This window comes from Neopsephotus bourkii, unplaced genomic scaffold, assembly GCF_033783945.1.
Source record: "Neopsephotus bourkii isolate Nb327-2 ecotype Australia unplaced genomic scaffold, CSIRO-AGI_Nbou_v1 NB_324, whole genome shotgun sequence".
In the NCBI taxonomy this organism is placed as follows: domain Eukaryota; kingdom Metazoa; phylum Chordata; class Aves; order Psittaciformes; family Psittacidae; genus Neopsephotus; species Neopsephotus bourkii.
Window position 1 is genome coordinate 958,968 of NW_026900832.1, and position 20,021 is coordinate 978,988.

At 46.9% G+C, this 20,021-nt stretch overlaps 1 protein-coding gene across 3 annotated transcripts in view; it reads right to left on the minus strand.

The window, feature by feature from the left end:
• The window catches only part of NEXMIF (neurite extension and migration factor), a 60,867-nt gene that overhangs the window by 27,329 nt on the left and 13,517 nt on the right, over nt 1-20,021 (minus strand). The gene's annotated exons all lie outside the window — the stretch shown is intronic.

A 20,021-nucleotide genomic window follows, 5' to 3' on the forward strand; every position in this document is an offset into this window, starting at 1 on the left:
AGCGAAAGAAGCGTTTTTCTCTAGAGATGAGAAGTTACGTTTTTGCTTTGTCAAGAAGAGCTGCTCTTGCTGTTCTAGCATGAGGTGTTGCCTTGATGGGGTTAATATGAGCAATACCCACTGCTGTCACTGACCTGCCAGCAATTACAGGTAGAAGAAGAAAAGGCTTCCCAAAGGCAGCCCATAATGTTGCTTTCTGCCTTTCCACCTTAAGAACAACTGTAATTCCAAACATGCAGTTTCCACTCAGTCTGCAGATATAAAGTTAAGATAAATCAGAAATCTTAAGGGCCTCCATTTATTTGTGAGAAAATCAGGCTGGAATGATTAAAAACTCCAACTCACATAAATCTGCAAAGGTTGAAAATTCAGTGCCATACTGGGGTATTAACCTTACAGTCCCACAGGGATCTCTCCAAAGCTAATTAGGTATCAGTCTAATCTAAAATAACAAAAGCCATAAAAGAACAGTTTGGGATGGGGAGTTCTCGATGGGCAGAATTGCTTCATTTAAATGAACTTATCACCAAAATTCTCTTTCTGCTGCAGTATTTACGGACAGCTCTACAAGACATATCTTACAAGCTTAGCAAACTCTTCCTATGAACTTAATCAGGAAATATGAGAGCCCAAGGTCAAGTGCATTAATATTACAGAAGCTTACTAAGAAAGGGGATGTTTTACAGTCCCTTGCACACTGGATTTTATCAAATAACCCAGCTGAAGAAGGGGGTGTAAAATCTTGTTTAAAGATATGGATTAACATGGAGCCAGAAGAGCACAAGGAAATGGGATTTCACAGAGGGATGTTGAAGAAAAGATTGTCCTAAACTTTACAGTCACCTTTTTTTTTGACTTCTTAAGGTTCCCCCATCAGAAACACTCTCTTCTCATCCCTGTTAACCACCAGCTTTAAAAATAGAACAAAAGAGGAATATTTTTACTGTACAAATTTGTAATATATTAAAGTTTGGACTAAGGAGAGCAATTACACTGCCTGGTGCTGGAGGAGGATATGAAAGCTCATCAGGATATTTGCAGTAACCCTAGTGGGGTAAACATTTCTCTTTTCTAATATCTTCAAATTAGAAATGTTATAGGAAAAGGGAAATCTCAGCAAAGCTCATTTGCCTCTTATTAGCAATTGGCCAAGGTGGACTCAGGTTAAAAAGTGTTAATTTCTCAAGTATACGTCATTTTCATGAAAGCACAGATCTAAAGGGCAAACAACTGAGTGCCTGGCTCAGGCACAAGAAGGAATTAAGGAACTAAGCTGGAGCAGGAGGAGGAAGGGCTCATTCCTCCCATGTTTTAAGCAAAGCACTGCCTCAAGGAGCACTGCATGCACAATCCTTGCTCACGGCAGTGGCAGGGGCTCCTTCCCCCTATGACTGCAGTGCCTAGATGTGGTGGGTGGAAGGAAGCTCCATCACAAAAGCTGGACCCTCAGGTGGTCTCTACCCAGCCCAGTTCCTCCACGGAAGCTCCTTTCCAGGACATTTACTCCTCCTATTAACTATGAAACAAGGAGCTGCCTGCAGGCAGAAGGGTTTATTTCCTGTCCTCACTACAGTTCCCTTACCACGGGACACATGAGGTACTAAAATGCAAGTCACCATCAGCTTTGAGAACTACAGAAAGCAGATGGTTAGAGAGGAGGCAAAGGTGAGAGACCCTGGTTAAAAGGGTGATGTTCCTCAGGGATATGGAAGACAAAGATCCTTCAGCCATTATATCCAAGTTTCTAGACAGATCCTTCATAAACAACCTAAGTTTTAGAAGGTTTTTTCCTTTTTATATACATACAAATAACTGTATTGATAGCAGATGGGCTCTTCCATATGATTTCCTTTTTAAACCTTCAACTTCATGCAATTCCTGCATATTCTTTGCGTTGGGAAAGGAAAGCCTGTGCTTCTTAGCTCCAGAGTACAAAGCTGGGGTTACTTCTGATCATTTGCTCTTGCTTTCAAAACCTCTAGTTACACAACTGGGTAGCAGCTCTTAAATACATCATCATCATTTTTTCCCAGAGACCACCTTAGTGCATTGGGTCTGCCAAGCAAGGAGAAGCCAAAAGTGACTTACACTGAGAGAAACGACAGTCCCCACTGACTTACGCATATTTTCATAACAGTGTTAGTAGTTTCCTACAGCTGACACAGTTGGACCACCAAATTTTATGTGCTGAAAAACTTCCTAGTCTCATCCTGTGATGTGCATCTAAAGGAGCAAATGCTTCTGGCTAAAAAAGAGAATAAGGGTAGGTAGGAAAAGCAGATGATCAAAACACTTACCAGACCAAGAAAAGAATTTATTAGGCCTGATAAGGAGCCTGAATTGATGACAGCTATAAGGTACCATCCATTTTTAGCTAATAATTTGGGATGAATTAGGCTAGGAATAACATGTGATCATTTATTTAAAGACTTATTCTAATGTATACACTGGAGGAAGCAGAGTTCAGGTTGTACGAACACTTAACACTTACCCTTCCAGAGGGTTATACTTCACCATTCAAACACAGTGATTTAATAGCCTTGTATTTAGCTTTAAAATACAGTGGCAGATTTAGGTTATAGGACTCCTGCATTTCTAAACCAGCAAGCCATTTTACAAGGCTGGTTTATACGCATTCCACTTTGCCTCCACTTTCCTATTCAGATTTAATAAATCTGCCAACACTTGCCTCTGAGAGCTGGTTCAGTTATTTAGAATTCCCAGACAACCCCTCTCCCCAGCTCTGCATGCCTTAGCAGTTCACCCGGCTAGACAATAGCATCAATTAAATATAAAGCTACATCTCTTAATTTCCACTTGGAAAGATTTTGGGTTCTGCCAACTGCTGAAGGCGATTTCTGAAGGCAAAATCCTGCATGAAGAGAGATTGCAGCTCCTAAGATATCGGTCCAAAATCTCCATTCGTATCCAGGTAACAATCTGGAATGCTGATATTTAAGAGGAGAAATATCTGGACAGCTGCCCCAGCTCCCTGGGAAGCGATGTTTAGTTAAAGTCTTGGATATCACTGAAAGAAGATGTGGAGATGTCACACTGCGGCTGAAGCATTTTTTCAAGTGCTGAATTATTCACCCATGAATCTCAGATGTGAAATCCAAATGCTCCAGCACTGCCCTGGCTTTAGACAATGTCTAATTCCTTTCTGTGCCACTGCAGGGTCTCTTCATCAGCTTTCTTTCATCTATAATCACAGCCAGGTCATGGATTATTAGTCATATTCAGTGCAGAATTCAAACCCTGCTATACCAATCAACCAGCTTGGGACTCCCCAAATGCTCCCCCTGCATTAATAACCACCACACCAGAGGACCGGAACGCTCCTGGCACTGGCTTACAGGGGCACAAAGAGGTACAAATCACAGCAGCCATTTGCCCAAGGACTGGGCTGGGGTGAGGCCACCAGCACAACCTGCTGCTGCTGTGGCTCTGCCCGCTCGTCCCACCGGCTCAGGGCCAGCAGCGCTGGGAATGGCACAGGAGATGCGTATGGAGCTGTGTTTGTACAGCCATACGGCACCAGGAAAACCAGCCCTCCACCACCATGCAGCTCAGGAACTTGAGTTATTCTTATAATGCACAGAGCCCTTCCTGGGATGCAAATTCCTTCTATTTAGGAATGGAAGGAAAAGCAGTTTGATGCTTTGGGCTGCTCTCACAAACCCCATGTGCAAGGGAGTGATGCTCCCCATTCAGCATAGCTGAGGTGCCTGATGTGCAGCCCCACCAGCGTTCTGCTGTCTACTCCACTCTCATGAAGCCCCACCTGAGTACTGTCCTCAGCTCTGGGGACTCCAGCACAAAAAAGAAATGGACTTACTCAAGTGGGTCCAGAGAAAGCCATGGAGATGCTGTGAGGGCTGGAGCAGCTCTGCTCTGGAGCCAGGCTGAGAAAGCTGGGCTGGGTCAGCCTGGAGAAGAGAAGGCTCCTGAAGGGGAGACTTTAGAACAATCTTCCAATAACTAAAGGGGACCTATAAGAAATCTGGAGAGGAACTTTTTACAAGGGCCTGTAGGGACAGGACAAGGGGAATGGCTTTAACCTGCCAGAGGGGAGACTGAGATGAGCTCTTAGGCAGAAGCTCTTTGCTGTGAGGGTGCTGAGGTGCTGGCACAGGGTGCCCAGAGAAGCTGTGGCTGCCCCATCCCTGGCAGTGTTCAAGGCCAGGTTGGACACAGGGGCTTGAAGCAAGCTGCTCTAGTGGAAGGTGTCCCTGCCCGTGGCAGAGGGGTTGGAACTGGAGGAGCTTTAAGGTCCCTTCCACCCAACCCACTCTGAGGTTCTGTGATTCTCACCAGGGAGCTGCTGGGGACCACAGACCCTTTACCAGCTGCCACCAGCCTCAGCACAGTTCCCTTGAAAATGCGTCACCCAGCCATACCCGTGCCACTGCCCCAGAGATGCTCTGCAGGTCCCGCAACCACCTCCTCATCCCTGCTTCCCAGCACACATTATTCCCCATTTTGTTAAACTTTGTTACAACTAAGAGGAAGCCAATACATTTCCCCGTTCCTTCTCCATGCAAACAGAGCAGGAAGAGAAAAAAAATCATAAACAAAAGCATTTATCAGCTTTTGCTGGAGGTGTTCCTGTGCACATCGAGCCGCTCGGCTGCAACTGTTTCATTAGGAGGACCCCGGTTATGTTTGCAACGTTAACGAGTCTCGGAAAGGAGAGGAATAAAATACTAGGGGCAACACTGCAGCAAAGATAAATAGGTAAACATCCTATGGGTGACATTAGTTAATACATCACAGCTTTATTCACTTAGGGCAGCCATGAAATCAATTCTTCAGTAAAAATAAAAGATTTGTACCCAAATCTGCGCTCACAATATGAGCGAGGCAAGGCATGGTGGAGCGGGGAGGGAAACCTTGTCTCTGCTCTATGTTTTAAGACTGCTGCTTTGTCTTCGCCTCATGCAAAGCCCCGCTGAGTGCTTTGCTTTCCACAAAACAGGATTTTTGCCATTTTTCCTCAAAATTAAACAATCTGTCTTGTTTTTTAAACTTTCTCAGAAGTCAGCAGTGATGCGTCCCCAGCCTCTCAAGGACACTTCAGTGTCATTTCCCAAGTATCCTGGCTAAACTGGGAGCAATGATGGAAACCACAGGAACTGCTAAAAATAAAAACCCCTCCTTCTTTTTGGTAAAGCTAAAAAAAATCCCATCCTATCTCTAGATAAACTTCTGAGCCTCACACCCTAAAGAACAAGGCTGAGAAAGTCAAAGCCAAACCAAAAGCAGCCTATGAAATGCAAACCAAAGGATGAATTCCTGTTTTCCTACTGATTCTGCTGGAAAACCAAGATCAGATCACAGATAACTCATCACATAATCATAGAATGGGTTGGGTTGGAAGGGACCTTGAAGCTCCTCCACTTCCAACCCCCTTCCACTAGAGCAGGTTGCTCAGGTTGCTGATTTGATGTTGTACCTGAGATAAAAATGAACATGTTGGAATTCCCTGCAGATCCTGACATGGCTGGAAACAGGGCTTGCTCTTCAAAGACAACCAGTCATGACATGCAATCCAATCAGGCAAACTCTGCCCAGTGACTGAGCGCTGCAGCCCTCCAGCAGCGCACATACTGGGGCCACTGACAACCTCACCTTGAATAAACCAGGCTTGGAGGGAGGAATCTGGCTCGTACATGAACACTGTGAGCATGAGGGTATCTGCTGTTGCTGTAGAGGTGCAGAAAGCTGCTACCAATAGAGTATTCTGCAAAAGCAATACATACAATGCACCTTGAGGCTTTCCTCTGTGGGTGCGCTTTGCTCATGTCCCCGCTGTCACGCACCCCTCCATCACCTGCCTCTGCTGCCCTGGCCCTCAAATGCATGCCAACATTTAAGGGAGAACCCCCTAGTGGGAATGTCTGGCTACAACGATGCCCAAAGAGCAGCACATCTCAATTTTCAAGAGGACACAAGTGATGGATGGGCACCCAATGCTACCTGAACCAAATCCTCCATCTACCTACCAAAACGATGGCTGATATTCAGTACAGACCCCTGCAAACTGTGACAAAAGGGGAAATACAAGGAAAATGGAGCCTGCTTGGCTCCATTTCCAAAGGAAAAAGGCTCTGGCTTGGCAGTGGAGATACCACTGAGGAAGAACAGTGATGTCAAGTTGGTTGAACACTGCCATCAGTACCTGTGGTGCACGTCACTCAAGCACTCAGTGCCAACAGTACCGGCCTGACTAGTACAAAATCCAACTGTTTCCACCCTTAGAGGTGAAGATGACCAGGAGGTATGTTTATTATCTAAAGGAAGAGCAAGTAGCTTCTCTTCTAAACCCTACAGCCAGCTCTACTGATCGGATAAAAGGAGGTGGGAAGGATGCACCCTCCCCATCCCATGTCCATCTTCAAGGGATTTAACAAAATCCATGCAACACCTTATTCCCTTTTAGGTTTAACACTATTACTCACCTGTCTGCAATTAGAAGGCGGACAAGGCAGGAGCCTGGGGAATCTGCACCTCCATACAGGCACCTCAAATCCTGTTTGGACTTTCCAAACTGTTTAGCACTTTTGGGGGCAGGAGACATTGCTTATGCGGGAGCTTTCATCTATTCTGAGCTCAAATTGACTGGCAATTTTGAAGAACGCGCTGCAAATTGCTCTGCTAATCACAGCCACGTAACCACATTAAAATAACATCAGTGCTGAGGCAGAAAACCAAGAACAGCCAGGAGGTGCTGAGCTGCGGCTGCCTGCTCTGGATCCTTCATCTTGCTCATATGGGGATGCTGCAGCCTGCCTGTTTTCTCCCCCTCTGCAGTGATCTGGCTCCAGATTCCAGATGGCTGCTCACACCAGTTCAACAATAACAAGAGGCCACCCGCCTGCCACACACAGCTCACTGGGGCAGAGCTGCAGCCCTGTGTTTGGAAAATGAGAGTGTCAACAGTACCTGGGAAAGGCCGCTTATACAGCTGAAAAATAATGTATCCCTCCAAGGGAACATTGACAGACACAGAACGAGGAGGAGATTTACAATTCCTCTTATGACAAGTTACCTCTAAATCCTTTTACCGGAGACAGACAAGACAGGGATCTGCTCTGAGCACGTGGGTGCCTCCATGTGCCCTCCATCCCTGTGCAGCTCTGCCTTCCCCCAGCTCTAAACCCAAAAAGCCTTAGGAAGCATCATACTCTCCTGTTTCTTAACAGCCTGAGAGGAAAGACTGAGTTTCCATCCCCTGCTGTGGAACAGCTGGCTCCTTTCATTCTGCTCCATTCACTCTCACCCTTGAGATCCCAGCATCTCCCACCAGGGCCTGGAGAACTTGGGGCACCAATTCCAGCTCCAAGGCAAGAGCTCCTTTGTCATGGAGACAGGATGACACCATGAAGCATGCTTTGAAAGGTGCATTATTTTCCAGCTCATCAGTTAAGCTTAAATCCCCCAGATTAAAAAACTTCATTTAGATAAACCAAACATCACCCTTCACACTCCAAGCAGGGGCACAGACCTGAGGCTGGTCCAGGCCATCGCCATGGCTCAACTTCAGTGCATGGTGCTCTCCAAGCTCAGGCAAAGGGCCAGGACCCTGCTTGGGAAGGGGATGCGCTGTGTCCAGGCTGTTTGCGTGGGACAAACATCAGCAGGTGTGGGGCAAATGGCTTTCCACGGCTTGGGAACCTTCAGGCAGAAGAACCTGCCCCCCATCTGCTGATGGGTGTCCCAGTTGCTGACTGGCCTAAGCAACAGATAAAAGGGGAAGGGGAACAATACCCTCGTCACTGGCTGATAAACACAAAGGTCGATAGGGAAGGATAAATCACCCAGTTCTCCCTTTCCATGTGTTTCACTTACATTGGTGAAATATCCTCTGCAATGGATTAAATCAAAGTCCATCATCAAGTTCAAGAACACGTTTAATGCAGATCTATTCATTTCAAGGTGGCTCTGCACAATGGATACCTTTCCCGTTCAAAAATTATTCAAAACTACATGCTTCCTTTTCACTCTGCATCTTAACATTTTAAAATGAAATACGGTGTATTTGTAACAGAGAAACACGTTGTACAAATCATAGCCTGCTGTAAAAAGTGTATTTCACAAAGCCTTTCCATGTACAGGGACAAGGACCACTTGTTGATAAATTACTTTCCATCGGAGAGTGGAAAGATGTATTTGTATGCACCGTAAGTGGTGCCATTGTTCAGCAATTTGATGGAAGTCCAGTAAAATTTGTTGTGCAGGTTTTATTTAACCTCATTACAATCAGAGTAAGGGACAGGGATGGTGTCTAAGGACAAAGCAGAGTCCTATATGCTTCAGTGCATCTCCGTATCTTTTGAGTTAAGGAGTATCTATACTGAATCATTCAATTAGGCCACCCTCATCTCTTTAGACTTACCTATAATAATGAGGACCTGAGAAGCTTGATGCTGCAGCTTCAATTCTACATGCATTTTTATGTCACATGAGGAATGGGCAGTGCAAAGATCCACCTTTTCAGATCTGATGCCATCAAGATCTTACAGAAAACCAGAAACCTGCAATGAGAGCTGCCTCCATTCAAAGCTCCGGACCACGCACGTACTTGCTGACAGAAAGAAGCTAGGTACCACTGCAAGAGCTGCAGGTAGACAGATGCATGAAAAAATAACAGCAAAATCCCCACTACGTAAAGCCAACAAAGCTGAAAGCCAAGAAGCACCCAAACCACACAGCAAGGTTTTAAAACCAAAGATATGCGTAAAATGTGTATTGGGTAAACCCTGATCTGGGAGAAGAGCCTGAGTTTTGTACCCAAACTCTTCCCGTGGCACAGGGGAAATGACCCCCAGGGATCAGTGCTGGGGATGGTCCACCCCAAAACGAGGAAGTTCATTTTGAAGATGTAGCCTCCTGGAAATGAGTGCAGAGCTCTGGATCACAGCGATAACGGGCTGCCTAAAAATGACCTGGGATTTCATTAGGGCTAATAACCACGGAAAAAAAATGCTCCCAGACGTGCATTACAAATTCAGTCTGTAGAAATTCTTTCAAAGGTATCTCGGTTAAAGCAAATGATGTGTGGGCATCTCACTTGCAGTAAATAAGCAATTCTGCCCCTGGGAGCGGGAGCAGGAGCTGGTGGGAATGGAGGCTGCAAGGAAAGTGGGGCAGGCAGTCTCTGCTGGGAGTGGGATGGGAAGCAACCGAAACCATTGCTGTGGCCCAGGACCTCAGGTGAACTCTACCTGCACAAGTGCCTACAGCTCCAAAGCAGGAATTGAACAAATCCCTTTGCTGAACAAAATGCAGTTGCAACACAAGAGCTTGAAGGAATCATAGAACCACAGCCTGGTTTGGGCTGAAGGAACCTTAAAGCTCACCCAGTTCCAACCCCCTGCCACAGGCAGGGACACCTTCCACTAGAGCAGCTTGCTCCAAGCCCCTGTGTCCAACCTGGCCTTGAACACTGCCAGGGATGGGGCAGCCACAGCTTCTCTGGGCACCCTGTGCCAGCGCCTCAGCACCCTCACAGGGAAGAGCTTCTGCCTGGTATCATGGTAGGGATGAGGGTGAGTGGGCAGAGATGCTGGGTGCCCCATCTTGTGCTGCTACAGCACCACAGTATAGACGCTGCTGTCACTGCAGGCTTTCTTCTGTTGAAATGGAGATGCTTTCCTGGCTGAAGACTGGGAGAGGATCTCCCCTATGATCTAGCAGACACCAACACAAAAAAGCAAGCCTACCTCTTAGCAAGAAAGAGAACAGCGATGACCCACTGAAAAAACTTCAGAGCAATGCAGAAATTAGGTCTTAAACTAGTCCTCTAGCTGTGTCCATGGTTCTTGTTTAAGGAAAAGGCATCTTAAGGAAAGACATCTTGAAGTCACTTAGAGGATTCCTGTCATTACCACGGAGAGGTGACGCTGTGAATGATGCAGCAGGCAGTGCCTGGTTTTTCACCCTGAATCTTAAAAATGGGGATTGGCATGTGGAAGTATATCTAAAGCACAGGGGACAGGCTGCTTTCACAGCAGGACAAGGCCTGCAGCAATTTAAAGTGATGGCTTTTGGCTTGCCACGCTGGAGAGGTTAATGGAGAAGGTATTGGGCAGCATGTGTCTCTGCCTGTTTGCTAAACCGACATGATATCCCAGTGCATGCTAAAAATCTCTGAGCAGGAACTGATAAATGGGCTGTGGTAAGCTTAGGGCTGCAAAGCTGAAACTAGACCCACAGAAATGTGAGCTGTTTCAAAACCAGCCAATTTACCCTGGGCACGGTGAGGTGGAAGCTGTCACCACCTAAATGAGATCAGAAGCTGTCAGGACCGGCCAGCCCCCTGTGTGCTCCTGGATGCAGAGTTTTGAAGGGCTTTCGTTGTGAAAAGAAAAGGTTGATTTCCAAGTCTGTTGATGTTTCAAAACACTGTATGGGGAAACAGCTCTTTCAGCAGCAAGCAGAGGGGGATGTATCACTCTGATAGCTACAGCCAGGCTCACCCCTGGTTTACAAGGGTTTTACGGGATGGATGGCAGTTTGAGGGCTTCTGCTTCAGGTTCACCCCTACCCAAAAACCACAGAGGTCTTGACAGAGGACTGGCTTATCGCAGCAAAAACTAAGCACTGAAGAAAAGAAGCAGTTAAACCACTCACAGTGATTAAGTCCATAAAACATTTTCACTGCTATTTGTCTGGGAATAACCTGCTAGAAATGACAGACCCCACTTATGTGTAATAACTTTAGGAAGCTGTAGAAATCCCACGGGATGAGAGGCCAGGAGTCCAGGCATCCTGCAGCGCTATGATTTTGCAATCAAACGCAGCCCAGGGCCCTGCCAAGGTTGTGCTGACACCTTGGCTGCAAAGCTAAAACCCATCCGATGGGAGAGAGCAAAGAGAACAACTGTGCCCAGAAAAAGAGATCTGAAAGAATGGAAACCTGTGCTGGAAAACAGATAGGGCTCAGCTCACCGTGCACGCAGGTACTGGGGTTTCTGCCAAGTACTGCAGCAAAACAAGCCAAACCCAAAGAAGCAAGGAAGTAGCTGGAAATCACAGCTCAGGGCGAAGATCTCCGAGGTTCACGTTGACTGAAGACATCTTTAAAGTCTGAGAATATTAAACATTTCATGGTCTTTTAACAGAGAGGTTTGCATCAAGGAAATAACCTATGACAACAAGTTTGCTCTCCTACATGAAAAAACCCTTACAGCTGCGTGCTGTAACTACTAGGGTATGGGTTGTGGTGCAGAGGATGCTTGTGAGCCCCATGGCTTAGACTACATCTCTACCTAGGGAATGACAACGAGCTGTCACTCAACCACACGGACAACAGGCATGCAAAGTGGGGCTGGGAGGAACCCAGACTTTTCAGCATCTCCGTGGGCAAAACAGGCTCCCAGTTGTGATTCTGGTGACCCAGCCACCCTTTACCCCTGTGCTGATGCTCCAGGTCAAGCCAATTTCCCGCAGGAATCCACCGTGCTCTGTTAGCTCACGGGCAAGTGGGAAATTGCCATACACAAACCTGAGCCCCCATAACATTTATTTACACGGGGTGAGTAGCCCAGTTCCGTGTCTCAGTCTGCCAGGTGACAAATGCCCTCGGTTCCCATTTACTTCAAGATATGCTGAGAGCCTTTCAGAAATTAAACCTCTTTATTCCAAGGTAAATGACGCATGTTTTGCTGCACAATCTCTTTGCCTATTATCCACCGTGCCCATTACTGAATGCAGGTGTCACACACGGTGCAACTCCATCGTGCTAAAGGGCTTTCGTCCTCCTTTCTTTGAGCGAGTCATATTTTTCTCTCAATAGCAACCAGATCTCTGGGTTGAATTGGCTCAGTTGTGTCAGGTCACTGCTGTAACTCCCCTGCCTACCAGCACAGATTTCTCTTAGAGCTTATACTGTTGCTTTTCCTGGCATTGATTTGCTAATATTTCATTAATACATCCCTGAGATGTGTTCTTTGTATAGCTTGGGGGGAAAAAAATGACACCGTTCCCCTCACTCTTTAGATCCGATTGTGGGAGGGAGGTGAAGTGCCACTGAATTTATGCTAAGATTTAAAAGGATGCTATCAATTTGAAACTCACAAAGTACTTCAATCCTTTTTTTTTTCACCTCAGTTAACAATCTCGCAGCGCTACAGAAGTGAGGGATTTAAAATGATCTAAATTTAGTGCTTCCAGCTCACCCAATGCGATCAGCTCTGTTTGGTGTCTTTTCCGAATGCCTGAGCTCCTGGAGTCGAGCGATGACATGACAGCCTCACCTAAAACAAAAGTATGTGTCTAGCCCACCAGACTGCAAAGAAATACTTGAAAATAGGAACCAAGTGCAACCCAGAGGCTCAAAAAACAACACACACAAAGAAGAAATAAAGATATGTTTCTGAAAATCGTGATTTAAGCCACTCTTACAGCTTCTGAGCACATAAGGATTAACCACGTTCCTTATCTTTCGCCATTTATCCAGCCTGTTCATATTCTACCCTGGCATTCACAGCTTCTACAGCTCCTGTTCTGGTTTTCCTACATGATGTCACTGTGCATTAAATGATGTTGATGTGCTCGGAAATGCAAAGCTGCACGACATTATGGAATCATAGAATAGTTAGGGTTGGAAAGGACCTTAAGATCATCCAGTTCCAAGCCCCCTGCCATGGGCAGGGACATCTCACTCTAAACCATGTCACCCAAGGCTCTGTCCAACCTGGCCTTGAGCACCACCAGGGATGGAGCATTCATGGCTTCCCTGGGCAACCCATTCCAGTGCCTCAGCACCCTCCTTATATCCAATCTGAACTTCCCCTGTTTAAGTTTGAACCCATTACCCCTTGTCCTATCACTACATTGTATTATTTCCCCCTTTTTAACGAGCTTCAAACTAAATACAGAAATGTCTTTGGACAGCAAATCAAATTGGACTTAAACTAGTAAATAATTGTGTTTAGACCCAATTCACTATGCACAGGTCCCTTTTACACATAGGACCATTTTCTCACACTATAAGCTAAGGAAAAACTAAATAAATACAAGAGAGTTTTTGGAAGTCACACAGTCTTGAAAACCTTCTAACGTGCAGACGCGTATCGCCCATAAAAACACCCCCCCCCAGCAAGTTAAAAGCTCTCTTTTAAAGCCCAGCTCCAAAACAGCTCAATGGATGAAACCATTTCGGGGTTCAAATTTCATTTCTCATTTTTTATTTTTTTGAAATTGCATCTGGGCTGACAGCTTGAACGCTGAGTTACAGCCCCTGAGACAGAAATACCAACTCAATCTTAACAGCACTGCCGCTACCAGTTGCTATAATGATCTTAATCAAAGAGTATTGTGATAAAAAAAGGACTCTGGTTTGACAGCCTTTGGCATATCCTAGATATCAGTGTCCAGATTTCACATGATGCTGTTGGAGAAGTGAATACTCTATGGGGAATTGCTCCCTAATCCGTTCTCTACTGAAAAGGGTGCATGTGTGGCAGTTTCAGTATTCCCTGCACTCCAGGTTATCCCTCTACACCCCAAAGCCAGTGGAAGCCAAAGGGAGAAACATTGCCTCTTGTCTTTTCCCTCTTGCCATCCCTGCAGCAGAACCACTGCCTGCTGTTAAGAGGAGACACAGCACCGGGTGAAACAAGATGTTAAATGACTGTTAACACACACTGACCTCATGTTTGTCAAAACCAGAGTGCTGCTGCTGGGTGACAGAGTGGGATTCATGGAACCACAGAGTGGTTTGGGCTGGAAGGGACCTCAAAGCTCACCCAGTTCTAACCCCTGCCACAGGCAGGGACCCCTTCCACTAGAGCAGCTTGCTCCAAGCCCCTGTGTCCAACCTGGCCTTGAGCACTGCCAGGGATGGGGCAGCCACAGCTTCTCTGGGCACCCTGTGCCAGCGCCTCAGCACCCTCACAGGGAAGAGCTGCTGCCTAAGAGCTCATCTCAGTCTCCCCTCTGGCAGGTTCAAGCCATTCCCCTTGGCCTGTCCCTACAGGCCCTTGTCCAAAGCCCCTCTCCAGGTTTCCTGCAGCCCCTTTAGGCACTGGAGCTGCTCTAAGGTCTGGTGTGAAGGCCAGGGAACCCAAGCAAAAGGTATGTGAGGAACCAAAGCAACACCTTTCTGAAGCTGCTGATGGTATTTCACAATGATGTCTGGGCTTGAAAGAACTGTGACCATCTCCCCTTGCTGGAGCTCTGCCACTGCCCTCCCCAGTGCTGCGTGTAGTACCCACAGACCCTGGTGGGATCCAGCCCTGCAACACTCAGAGCAGCACAGGCAGAAATGATCCTCACTGAGAAAATGATACAGTCTAATTTGTGGCAAAACACAACAGGTGCTACAACACAGGCGGGGGAATGTGAGGAGGAGGAGAGTAACACCAACGGGAACAAATGCCTAGATAGACAAGACATGCAGAGGGAGATGCTCTATTTAAATACTCTGCCAGTTAAAAGTTAAGCAAACAAGTCGGTGAAACAAATAATGTGCTCCTACCTCCCACCAACTGAGAGATACCACGGCAGAAATAGGTCGTGTAAGTTCAGATAATGAAAGCACGTCATGAAATACTATACACAGCCCCACGTGGTTGTGTACCTGGTAGATACAGGCAGGCTGGGTTAGTGACTGCAGGCTGCAGAGGAAGAGGTCTGTCTGTAACCAGAACACCATGTCTCGCGTAGGTCGTGCATATGCCTGTGCTGCAACACGGTGCACTTAAAAAGCATTGTGTGCTCAGGACATAGCTGCCTGTGTCAGACCTCCTGGGATCCACACTGCTCAGTAAAAGCAGAACAGTTCTGAAGGAGGCAAACCCGGCTTGAGCCATTTGATAAGCCAGAGAGAGATCACAGAATCAACTCAGTTGGGAAGATCTTTAAGATCATCGAGTCCAACTGTTCCCCCAGCACTGCCAAGGCCACCACTAAACCGTGTCGCTGGGGCCTCATCTACACGGTGACTCCACCACTGGCCTGGGCAGCCTGTTCCTCTTGTCCTATTGCTTATTACTTGAAAGAAGAGATCAGACCTGAGCTCTTTATTACCAGAAGAAAGAGACCTCCTGGCTCCATCCTCCTTCCAGGTAGGTATAGAGAGTGATGAGGTCCCCCCTGAGCCTTCTCTTCTTCAGACTAAACCCCCCCAATTCCCTCAGCCTTTCCTCATCACACTTGTGCTCCAGCCTGCCCAGATCCCTCTGCAGAGCTTCCTACCCTCTAGCAGATCAACACTCCCGACCAGCTTGGTGTCACCTCCAAACTCACTGAGGGTGCACTCGATCCCCTCATCCAGATCATCAGTAGATATTGACCAACGCTAGCCCCAATATGGAGCCCTGGGGCACATCACTAGTGACCGGTCACCAGCTGCAGCCCACACTCCCTGCCGGGCCGAGGGCACTTTGTCCTGAAAGATGTGGACGATGATGCTAATAATAACCACCTCTAAAAGCCTGAACGTATTTATACCAGGGAAAAAACAAAGAGTTAGCATCTGCCACCAGCCCTCACTTGCCAAGATGCAGCATCCAAAGTACTTCGTAGAGTCCAGATTGGCAATTCCAGGCAAGCCTGGCCAGGGTACGTGATACACACACGTGACACTGGTGTGGACACTGTGCCCGTGTCCCAACACAAGCACCTCCTCTAACAGGAATCCCACCAGTTCCCCTTGGGGTGGCAGGGGCAGGGTCTCCAACCCCTGGGAGGATAGAGGGTGACGAGTCTGCTGGATGCTATGGGTGGAAGGATGCATTCTGCCTGTTAGCATTGCACAGCCCGACTGTTTTCACACAATAATTTTCCACTGGGAAGAGCCACCGCACTGTGAAGGTGTTTCAGCTCCGTGAGGGCATTTCTGGTGACCCCCTGGAGAATCTGCTATGAAAAACAGGATGCATTACAGAAATTCAGCTCACTTCATGGTATCTCTAAGCACAGATTAATTACTGTGGTTTAGATCATGACAACAGTCCTGTAGCTCCCGCGCAGAGAGAGGAAGGGAGGGATTTCACGGGCAGCTAATAGAGATGGCTGAGATTGCAGTTCCATCTGTAAATCCGCTTTAGCTTTCCTCCCTAACACCATCGAGCCACAGACTCTCCATCATTTCTTAATTTGCAAACAGGACTATTACTGTCTTTAAAGCTGACACTTACTTCACTCTCTTTACCAAGGATGCCAATATACAAGGCGACTTTCCTTCCATGTTATTACCAGAACAACTAAACACTGCTGGCTGCAGTACTACTGGAAACAAAGCAATAACATTTTCATTTCACTTTGCTACACAGAAACATTCTTACCCTTGCACTGTGCCTATTTATTGGGGAAGCAAAGCACAAACAGAAATAATAAATGCTCATAGGGAAACCCAAGTAGGTTTAGGTGCACCTTCAGCCTTAAGGGAAGTGTTATTTTACATAGCTATGATCATAGCACTGTGTCCAGCTCTGGGGCCACCAACACAAGAGGGACGTGGAGCTGCCAGAGCAAGTCCAGAGGAGGCCACGAAGATGCTGCAGGAGCTGGAGCAGCTCTGCTCTGGAGCCAGGCTGAGAGAGTTGGGCTGGGTCAGCCTGGAGAAGAGAAGGCTCCTGAAGGGGAGACCTCAGAGCAGCTCCAGTGCCTAAAGGGGCTGCAGGAAACCTGGAGAGGGGCTTGGGACAAGGGCCTGTAGGGACAGGACAAGGGGAATGGCTTGAACTGCCAGAGGGGAGACTGAGATGAGCTCTTAGGCGGACGCTCTTCCTTGTGAGGGTGCTGAGGCGCTGGCACAGGGTGCCCAGAGAAGCTGTGGCTGCCCCATCCCTGGCAGTGTTCAAGGCCAGGTTGGACACAGGGGCTTGGAGCAAGCTGCTCTAGTGGAAGGTGTCCCTGCCTGTGGCAGAGGGGTGGAACTGGATGAGCTTTAAGGTCCCTTTCAACCTAAATGATTCTATGATCCTACAAAAACCTTCCTCCCCTGATTTAAGTTGCACCAAATCCACAGCATTGTATGAAGTTGTAAGAGGGGGAAAGACATAATGGGAAAAGTAACAAAACTCAGAACTGGTGGATATTCATTGTCCACATCCAGCCAAGTACCAGCAGTAATCAGCCCTCATCAGCAGTGAAAAAAGAGAACTGCATTTTAATGTTCCTTTTACTTAAGCAGCATGATGCCATTACAGCTACGCTGAGCACTGATGGGAGAAGCTGACAAAATTCCCTTTTTCCCCTTTTCTCCCTTCCCAGCACCGGGTGTTCATCAGAGGACAAAGCTCACTCTTCCACACAGTCCCACCAGAGGGAAGTGCCATGGATCAAGATGCCTGATGCAGGTGCCAAACAACTGTCACTTCCCAAACCAGGTGGCAGCGCTGCCCTTCACTCACTGACCCTGTGGATTGCTGCTTATCACCCCAGGTAGCACCAATGCAGCTGGGTGAGATTCTGCCAACAAGGAGAAGAATATGAATAATCATCATTATTAAATATAAATCAATGAAAATCTCAAAGCCTTTTTGACCAGGAAGGGATGGACATACACAGGAGGGATGTGGTGTGGATGGCTGCAGCAGTCCAGCAGTGATGGATCCAGCACATCCAGGGCCTGTCCCCACCACAGAACTGCAGCCAGGATCCAAACCCATCACTCGTTTGTACTGATGCCAGCCTCCAGCAACTCTGCTGATAGCAGAATAACAGAGCTCTCGCTGCTCAAAAGGCCTCTTTGAAAGTATTTGAGCATCTTACATAAGATTGCTATAAACCGATACCAAAAAAGAAAGCAAGTAATTACACTATTGCCTTGTAAGCTTTGATTCTGTGCTGTTTGGGAACAATCTTAGGATTTTTTTGTTAGGCTTATGAGGGTAATGTAGAGAACAGCAAAGCTTTGGAGGTGGGGTAGTCTAGCTTTCAAGCTCCCATGTAAAAAACAGGTTTCCTTAGAATTTCACAGCCTGACAGGCATGACTAGAGAGAAGCAGGAGACATTTCTGCCCTTTCCTAGCAGCTTATATACTATTCCTTAAAAAAATAAAATAAAAAGAAAAGAAAAACTTTCAGAGAATGTGGTGCCTTTATTCCCTTGTGCTGTTTAAACCTTTTTTCATGGCACCACACAATGAGCTTTCTTCGGGAAGTACAACAGAGGCTTTTCCTTAGCCCACAGTAAGGCAGCTACAGCTTCAGTGCCTTGAGAAGGTGGTGGATAAAATACAAAAAGGAAGGAGAAGAAGGAACCAAAAGAGAAAGAATGAATAAGGGTACAGTAGGGAACTTGAATCACTTGAGAGGAAGGAGGTGGGGGGGAGAAAGAAAGAAAAAGGCATTGAGTGCAGGTATAATTGCAAAGCACCAGCACACTTCTTGCACCGGGGAGAAAAAAAGGAATGGTAGATGATTCAGGAGTATGACAAAGAATCCCTTCAACAAGTTGTCTTTTATCACAACTTTGCTGCTCTACAGCTACACTGCAACAGGGAGAAATTGCATCACGTCAACAGCAAGTTTATAAAGATAAACTGACTCTGAAGACAGTGGGAATATGCTGGCAGTTACTTTGTGTTTCGCTTATCACACTGCAATAAATTCACTGAGAACAGCATCAGCACGGCATGAGAAACAAAAACACACTTGCACCTCAAAGGGTCAGCTCTGTAACACTGGGGTGCACCCCTGGGTGCATCAATGACCCCTAGGTGAAAAAGTCCAAACCAGCCCCTGCTGCTGAGCATCCATGTGTGTGACTCCAGTCATCCCAGATCCTGGCTCCCAGACCCCAATTCCTGATGAGCAAAGCTGAGGGGACTCAAATTCAGGCTCTTGTTTAATTAAACCAGAGCAGCTCCTTACACCAGCTATTACAAGACACAAAGACATCATTCTTTGCAGCAAAGACTGAAGACTCCCAATGCAAAGTGCAATAACACTATTAGCTCGCAGCTAAAATATTGACTGTGCACAGGTGACTGAGTGCTCTGTCACAGGTTTTGGCTCAAGGACGGTGGCAGGAAACCAAGACCTGCCGACAGCCAAAGGGATCTTTCACTGCCCTGTGTGGGAACTGAAAGCAAGGGTATCAGACTGTGCCTGTGGGGACCAGAGTAACCTTCACAAAGCACCTGCCCCAGCTAAACAGCAGCTTTGCCCTAGCAAAGCCTAAATGATGAATGAGTTTGGAGCTCAGGAATGGAACACTCCTCATCACCTCCTTCTGATCGTCCCCCAGCCAGGAGAGTTGTGATGCACTAAAGGGCTTCTCCTGCTTCCTTCTGTAGGCTCCTTCACCCTCTTCCCTGGCCTCACCCCTCCGCTCCATCCCGGAGAACGGCTGCTGGTTTAAATGCAAATAGTGCACATGCAGGCACAGGATCTTTTTTTAAATGCTGAAAGCTGAGACTTCTAAGTTTATCTCAGAAGGACACTGGAAAGATGAATAGAGAGAAATTATGCAGAGAAAGAGAAAATATTCAAAGAGTAGAATTATGTATGCATAACTGCCTGGCTCCCTGGGGTGCATGGGCGAGTACACCAAGTCACTTTGTGAAATCATTCCCCACAACTCCTGTATCCTAATTATAGTGCTGTAAGTGGGGAGAAGCTAATTTTTCAACAGTCCTGATGGGGTAACTGGAAGAAGCATGAGCGTGCTGTTAACCCCTCACCTACTGAGAGTCTTCAGGCAAAGAAGCTAGCATGGAAAGAATAAATGAAATGTTAGCAAAGCCAATGCCATCATCCTCTGGTCGACTAAAAGGTGTCCACTACAGGAACTAAGCAAGCACAACCCTTCAGGCTAAAGAGAAAGGGCACACTAAACAAAATAGGCCAGAATGAAAAAACCCACCAGTAAAGTGACCCAGACTTCAAAGGAGTTTGATTCAGTATTATGATGCGTCTGTGTCCCTTTGCTCTGTACAGCATGTTCTCAGTCAAAAGCTTTACAAGCCATAAATATGCCTGTACAGGAACCACTTTATCCATGCAGAAAAGGCTGCCACCTCAGCACATCCCCCAGTGCAACATGACTACTTGCAGCAGAA